General features: G+C 39.7%; 1 pseudogene; it reads right to left on the bottom strand.

The window, feature by feature from the left end:
- The window catches only part of LOC138031857 (uncharacterized), a 34,991-nt pseudogene that overhangs the window by 4,671 nt on the left and 21,919 nt on the right, over positions 1–8,401 (bottom strand).

Below are 8,401 nucleotides of genomic sequence, written 5' to 3'. Positions count from 1 at the left end.
GAATGAGTTGCGTGATGTGGTTTGCACTGCGTAAACGTATCGCAGCATGGCTAATTGGTGTAGTGTTGTCATCCTCGGTTATTCCAAACTATGGCTAAACCAGAGAGAGAAGGATTGTTAAATATTTAGTTTAACAGCTTCCAAAAAGAAAGAGCTGTAATATAACTGGCTGTGAGCTCCACTACCTGAGGACCTGTGGGAAGAATGTTTTTTTCTGAACTGTTAGATGCTGTAAAAGTTCTTTGCGCAATCTGGTTGGCCATTTGCCGATTCCGCTCGGTTTCAAGTAGAACACGATCCAGTTTCCTTTCGTCTATAAAAGAAAGAAATTTTGTGTAAAGAGAATACAGTCACCCATAGATTAATAATAAAAAGAACACTTGTGCTCCAGAGAGAAAACGAAAACTTAAGAAAGCTTAACAACTTTCAGCTCCAAGTTTCGCATTGCTTGATGCCTGGCGAAAGACTTTTAAGGGCAGTTTTCTCTTGAAAGTCCAAGAGTATTCGGATTTTAACTGGTTTTGCATAACTACAGAAAGCGATAGGTGCACAAAATTGCTCCCCTTTGCCACCCAATCTAAACTAATAACAGTCATTTTTCGCTTGTTTTGATTCTTTCAAGGGATGATTGTGTCCTTTGTGATCGGCCAAAGTAATTTCTTTGCTTTTCCGTTTTACGAAAATCCATTAAAAACCACTCCGAATAAAAGCTATTTATTGGTACTTTACGTAAGACTGCTTATTACGTTGCACACGGTAGTTTAAGCTGTTGTGTCTCCAGATGGACACTAATCTGCGATCTTTTATGGGTTTAATTCAGAAACGGCAGACGACATAACTTAACACCATGATTTCTATTAAGGACCATCAAATGAACGGAAAGTAAAATCATTTTCTTCCATAACTTTGCTAATGTGACATTTAGAATTAATTACGACTTTCTGAGGTGTACTACTCTTTTATATCAAGCCATGTTTCTCTTGACAGATGCTTTTTTTAACATTTTGAAGGCATCATTAAAATGGGCGTTTCGACACAAAGCACCGTGACTTTTATTTTTAAGTGTCGTTTCTGTCGTTGAACGCTTGAAACGTATCAATAATGATAATGATAATGATAATGATAATGATAATAATAATAATAATGACAATAATAATAATAATAATAAATAATAATAATAACAATAATAATAATTTATTTGTATAGCGCATACATCCATTATTTGCCCTGGGCGCTTTACAAATTATCCCTAAAACCACAATTTTGCTCTGAGATCTTAGAAACTAAAAAAATACTTAACACACTAGAATCTAAAAAAGTAAAGATATTAAAAAGAGTTACTATTAATAAATCAACAGTTCGATTGTTTCGTGACCTTGTATACTTCGACTGTTTTAACACTCAATGTAATCCTATAGCACATGAATGTAATCCTTCCTACCTGTTAGAGGAAACAAATATCCGTATTTAGCAAAGTAAATGGACTCCAGACGCTCCACGACAACCTCTAACCTCTTCCTCTGAAATAGTGAGCGGGATATTTTACACTTATAATTCCATCTTTAGGTTTTGCTCCACACGCTAAAGTTAGAATGGACACGCGAGATCATGTGGTTCTAAACCTAGGTGATCCAGTCGGATCTATTTGGAAGGTACTTGCGATACTACCCGTTGCAACGACATTTAGGCCACGAATTTATACTGAATTTATACTTCAGCCGTTTCATTTAGACGCCGCCTTCCCCAGCAAGATAAATTGTAAAATAACATGGTGGCTTTAGACAATCGAAGAAGTCATATGCGTTCACTTTGACACATTTTGGTAGGTACTCATCAAACGACGTCATCAATAGAAAACAGCGCCTTTTTGAATTTGAATGGGTTTGATTGACCGCTGAGTGATTTGCATAATAACCCTGTAACCCTAAAATCCACACGGAGACACTGTTGATTTTTTTTAAAAAAGTCAAAGAAGTTTACAAATGGGACGTGTCCCGGGTCCTAGTGACCGCAGCGCCCATGAAAATTTTTAGTTTGTTATGGTGTGCGTTTTATGTTTGGGGATACGAGAGAGAGAAAAGTGAGCATTGTCAATCATTGCGTGTGCGTTGACTGAGTAGGTGAGAGAAACCTATTTACAAGTCCATCAAAGCCTCCACATTCTCCATGTCGATGTCATCGAAACCGACTTGAGTGTAACCGAACGGGTACGATTGAAAGGTGGTAGCTAGTGTCTACGACGCGTTTGTCAAAGACCAGTCCTTTACGCTTAGTGCAGGGTCCCTCATCCACATCCATTGAGAGTGAGGCCTCTCACTTTACAACACACTTTTCCATTCTTGGTCTTCCAGCCAGAATTTTTCGGACCAGCCGAGGTGAATTCTGTGATGTAAGCCGGCACCATCATCCAACTCGTTGGTAATCGCCCAAGAAATCACCGAGCAGGATGTCGGGTTGACCGCGAAGCCAACGATAGGTAACCGAGTCCGTGTCGAAGCAGAGGGTTTGTTGTCTTAACTTTTCGAAAGACTCGTACAATTTGAGACGGGCGTGGCAAGTGTTGAAGGCTGCCACGAAGAGGTTTTCTTCCGTTGCCCAACTGGTTCTTGAGATGTTAGAGTAGACCATTTCCAACTCGTCTTCGGTGAAAACACGCACAGTATGGATGCGCCACAAGGGGTTGGAGAGGACAGCAGAGAGAGAGGCTGATTCCTCGATGGCCACCGTGGTGAGTTTGTTAAGATTCTCACAAAATTTACCCCAGAAAGAGTTGAGCATCAGTTTGGCAGTGGCTTTTTGCCCTGGGTTCTTTCGGATCATAGAGGAGTTGATCACAATCCCTTCACGCTCTGGGTACTCACGGACGCATCGAACTTCGTCTTCTTTGGTAGAGGCCCAACTGGGCGCCAACCCACTCGAAAAAGACCGACCCAACATCGATATAGTCGACCACTACTTCTTAACACGCGATCCGGCCACCAAACGTCTTAAAGTGGGACCCTGCACCAAATGTTACGGGCTGGTCTTTAACAAAAGCCGCTCGTGGACCTTTCGACTTTCTAACTCACTTTTCGAGTTGATTTCGATGACATCGACATGGAGAATGTGGAGGCTTTGATGGACTTGTAAATAGTTTTTCCTCACCTACTCACGTCAACGCACACGCAGTGATTGACAATGCTCACTTTTTTCTCCCTCGTATCCCTTAACGTAAAACGCACACAATAACAAACTAAAAATTTTCATGGGCGCAGCGGTCACTAGGACCCGGCACACGTCCCACTTGTAAACATCTTCGACTTTGACTTTTTCAAAAATCAACAGTGTCTCCGTGTGGTTTTAAGGGTTACAGGGTTATTATGCAAATCACTCAGCGGTCAATCAAACCCATTCAAATACAAAAGGGGCTGTGTTTTTTATTGATGAAGTCATTTAATGAGTACCTGTCAAAGTGTGTCTAGGTGAACGCATATAACTATACTAATCGAGAACACCTATTCTTCACCTATTAATAGAAAACTTACGCGAGTCGTCTGCGTCCCGCGTTGTTTCCCATTTTTGCAACTAGTAAAACACTTTTGCCACCCACAGCATTTGAACATGAAAGAGATCAGGTTAATGGGAACTGGTATTGGATGACAGAAACTGTATGTCTGTATTGTTATGGCTTTCTTAAATGACCATTCCATCAGCGAGTTGTCCTAACAAAAGTCAAAGAATGAACAAAAAAATTTAAAAGAGAAACATCATTCAAAGCAGTCATTTCGTTAATAATGATGACAATAGATACAGCAAAAAAAAATACACAAACTGCATTACCAGCATCTTTTATATCTTAAGTACCACAATTTGTTTTTACTTTTAAAAGGGATACATCAAGGCGCTCTTAAAGAAATGAGTTTGGGGCTCATCAGTCTGTTCAGCTAGTTTTGGTGTGTGCCCGGGGTGTGCGTTCTTCTTCTCATCATCACCCCAAAAAGTAGCATGCAACAATCTAATTTTCAAGCTGCAAGGGTATTTTCGGTAGCACAAATTCTCATAGCTAACAAACTTTAAAGGAGTGGAATGGCAGTAACTTGGAAGAATGGGCTAAAATTCTAATATGCCGAGTACTGAGGCTCTAGAGGGCTGAAACAAAAGAAACCAAGTTAAGTTTGAGGCGTGTTAGAATAATTATAACATATCGATATTGATCTATTCATATTGCTATGAAGGGAGTACCATTAACGAGGACATGAACAAATGGAGTACAAACGATTTTAACTTTTCTACAAAGGAAACGAAAATTTAAAAACTTGAAGCCAAATTAGTATCCTACCTGTACTTTCTGGTATGTGTTGGACAGAAGCGCGATCATCATATTGATAAGAAGAATGACTCCCATTACGAGGAACGCTCCATACAGAAAATTAACAAGTGTTATGGAAGGACCATCAGCTGACTCCAAGAAGTCTACATCCACAGCTCCTAACAAAGACCAACATAAATGCCGCACCATCTTCCACCAGCTGTGGATCAAGAAGAACTTAAGATACTGGCGAAGTCTAAACATTTCGTAAATCTCACAAACCCTAAATGTGCTGGGAACAGAAGCTCATGACCCTTGAAGCGTTTAACTCTGGTTCAGAGCTGTGGTTCTTTTGAGTTTATAAACTTCCGTATTTGGATGTAACGTAGCTCGCGCATTTTCCCCAGCTTTGTTCCAAGGAAAAGAGTTGCAAGTCACACGCTTCAAGGTCACGTGCTTCTGTATGGAACAAATAGCTCTTTTACGTCAAAGGAAACTGAGAGGTGTAAGATACAGATTTATGCAAAGAATACAAGTGACTTCTATCCTCTATTCGTATCAGGACGAAGACTCAAATATCTCGTACAGACTAATATACAATACAACGACGGGTTTACAACGCCCAGAGGAAGAAGATGATTAGAAGCCGATTATGTACGCTTCTAACCAGAATCATTGGAAGAAATGATAAAGCAATCGCTTACGACTCTCTGGACTTACCAGGCTATCCCAGAACTGTTACAAACACTGCAACACAAACATACAAAGAACTGTGACTCACTTGTATTTTGTCAAGTACTTTTTTGGAAGGGGCGCATGATCCACACATCATACGAACTGAGATCTGCTTTTGAGTAATTTTAAATCATCTCCCCATTTTTGTTTTTAACTTTGCTAAACGTTCCCAATACGTTACCGCAAACAGTATATTAACCCTGTAACAGACAAAATAAGATGGAAAGTAAATTGGTGAACATGTTAAAGAATTGTACGTTAAGGAGAAATATTCAGTCGTATGCACAAACTCACACATGGCAAGCAAATGTTAAGGTGTATAACTTATGTAAGCTTATGTCCGACGGCTTCTCCACCTCACCTTTCAGCATCTACCAAGAGAAGTTTGATCCAAGGAAATGGAAAGAGCGTGGTAAGACTGGATTTTTTTAAGACCATCAACACCGACAGACATCTGCATTTTTATGGCAGAAAAAAGCGCTGTAGGGCAAGCTTTGGCATATTATATTTCGCATACATATCGAGTAAATTCTACAAATAAACGATTTGTTACTGACTTAACTGCGAAGAAATCTACTCACAGTTCTTTTCCCTTGTCGTCGGATATGAAAGACTTCTCAGCCACGTAAACTTTAGTTATTGCAATAGAAAAGGCCAAAATAGTTGCTATAAACTGCCAAAATATGGTAGCGATGTCACTCAAGATATGGAAGAAAGCGATCTGGATGGGTCCAGTTTGCTTTGCTGTCTCCATCACGTGACCAAATGCCCTAAGCGTTAAGAACATGGTATTAAGGCCGTAAAAATAGCCACCTATGACGAGGGATCGGTTGTTGGTCACGGAATCTGACAAAGCCAACGTGACCATTCTTAGAACAAAAGTGGAGAAGTAAATGACGAGCGTGATGAGGTCCAAGATGTTCCACCGATCACTACAAACAAAGGGTAAACATAGGTAAAAATCAATCAAGCAACAAGCAAACAAACAATCGAATACAAAGCACTTATTTTAAAGACTGTCTAAGAGCAAGTATATTTTGAGCTGAGCACTTCTGAATCAGAATTATATGTACACGATCAGGAACAGTGATCAGTCGTCACCCACGATCTAGGACTGGAGAGAAACCATTTTATTCAAATACCCAATTCTAATTACAATACTGGGTTGGCAATGGAGCAATGAGACTTAATAGATGGTCTAAAGTTACATGACTACTGAATAAGAAATTGTTAGAGCATCCATGCGACAACACGAGATTTTTCTTCCCAGATAGGTTTTGCTGGAGATTTTCTCTCTTGTGCGATGGTTTAGCTTGCCGATTAGTGTCATTCTAGTCATTAAAGAACTGTCTAAGTTGTCTGTGTATAAATGAATTATTTCAGACTTAAAGGATGTAGTGGCATGCTATTTTAGTCAAACTTCAAAACACTAAAAGACGTCCTTGCATCAATTAAAACCAAAAAATAAAGCTGAAGTTTTGTTGCCAAATGCCATTGAATTGCACTGTTATTTGTTGGTTGCAGCCAAGGGTGGAGAGAATGGAAAGGAATTGAAACTTGAAAAAACTGGCCATTTTTTCCAAGTTTGGAGATAATGTCTTCAAAAAGTCGCCAAAAATTTAAAACGAATAGCTTTGTTTTGTAAATATATTTTATATCTTGTCAGTGGTTTGTTAGGAGTGCTGAACTAATTTAGATTTTTACCCATTTTTGACCTAAAAACAGGCAATTAAGCATGACAGTGCTCCTTTAAAAAGCATTACAACGTTTTAAACAAACACCTTTGCAGTGAGAAGTTAAATGGGAGTTTAGATCGATCTCCATAAAAGTGACGCTTGAATCCACAGGTTCGAACAGGATGACATAGGGCGGGTGGCAGTATTGCGATTGCATTCCTAGATGCAGTGCTCACCATCCATCACAAGTGCAATGGAAATTGGTTGCTTGCTCTTAAACAAGCAACTACTTTGCATTGAGAAGTGAAATGGGAGTTGATGTCGCCGGAAAATTCTAATTCAGGTTCGATCGCGAACTCGGTGACTCAAGTTAAGGCGAATACCATCATTGCGGCAGCATTGCAGGATTGCCTTCCTGGATGAGGTACCATGATCCATCTATCACAAGTGCAAGAGAAATTGGTTACTAGCCCCCTCAGACAAAATGTTACTTACGTTATGTACTTGGAGAATCTCAGAGTAAAACCTTGTGGTTTAGTTTCTTGCTCTTCCGTTTCCTCGTCTTCTTCAAGGTATTTACAACCCCGGTTACATCTCATACGTATGTAATGTCGTCTTCTGTTCTTTACTGTCGCCTTATTTGTGAATTGTTCGCGTTCGAATAACACACGACCCGCGAAGAATACTAGAATGGCCCACTCTATCCAAGTGAAAGAAATGCTTGACGTCTCCAGGCAGATGGTAAAGTGGAGTCCAAGCAAAACCAGGTAGCTTAGTGCGTCGCGGATAAAGACAAAGTATGGAGTGGTAAAATAATCACGATAGCTATCTAAAACCCAAAAACACAGAAATATATTACTTAACAAAATGTTGGAAATAATCAGTTACATTTAGTAATTAAAAATAGAAAACATGTACCATGTTTCTATCGAGTTCTAGAAACACGAGTGACAGTTTGGGAGAACGAGAATGCTGTGGGAAGGCGACGTAAGGCGAGTGTTTCCACAGCCAAAGTTTGGGTCATCAGTCATCATAAAATGTAACCGAGAGAACGTATTTGACTTGGCAGACTTCGGGCATATTAAAGATATCCTTCCTTAGCTAGAAGAAGTAATATATTAAGAGGTCGCTTTCAAGTACAAACGTTTATGATAGAACGATCACGTACGAGACGATTATTAGCCCGTTTATAGGATGGCCAGTAGATTTAAGAGTTTATCATTCAACTGGCCTTTGGAGCAACCCCACTTCTAACTGGCTGAATAGAAGAAGTTTTTTGCCAGGACATTGTATTTTCGGTATAACTTATATTTCTTCACTTGTCAGCAATTAGGATACCGCGCTAGACAAAGACATTTTTCAGCAAGAGGAATGAGTTCACTTTTTATTGCTGTAGTGCACCATTTGATGGTGTAATCAGTATCAATCCTCTTTAGTTCTCAGATATATTTTTGCCAAATATAAATTTCCAAAAACAATATGAACAGCCGCTTTTTATCCTCAGCAAAAAAGAAACATGAAAAGATCTTTACACTGTCCGGACTTGAACCAGGCACACCAAGACGGTAGATCAATACTTCACTCCTGCGTCCTACCAAGTGGGCTTTCGAGGCGTTGCATGTAGACGACGATGCAATTATTAACCGTTTAACAATTATGCATACAGACGCTTTAAGGTGGGCAGACACAAGGGGTCTTGTTA

The sequence above is a fragment of the Montipora capricornis genome, chromosome 14 (assembly GCF_036669925.1).
Source record: "Montipora capricornis isolate CH-2021 chromosome 14, ASM3666992v2, whole genome shotgun sequence".
Classification (NCBI taxonomy): Eukaryota; Metazoa; Cnidaria; class Anthozoa; order Scleractinia; family Acroporidae; genus Montipora; species Montipora capricornis.
Note: the sequence above shows the minus strand (reverse complement) of the source record. Positions and strands in the feature narration are given on the sequence as shown.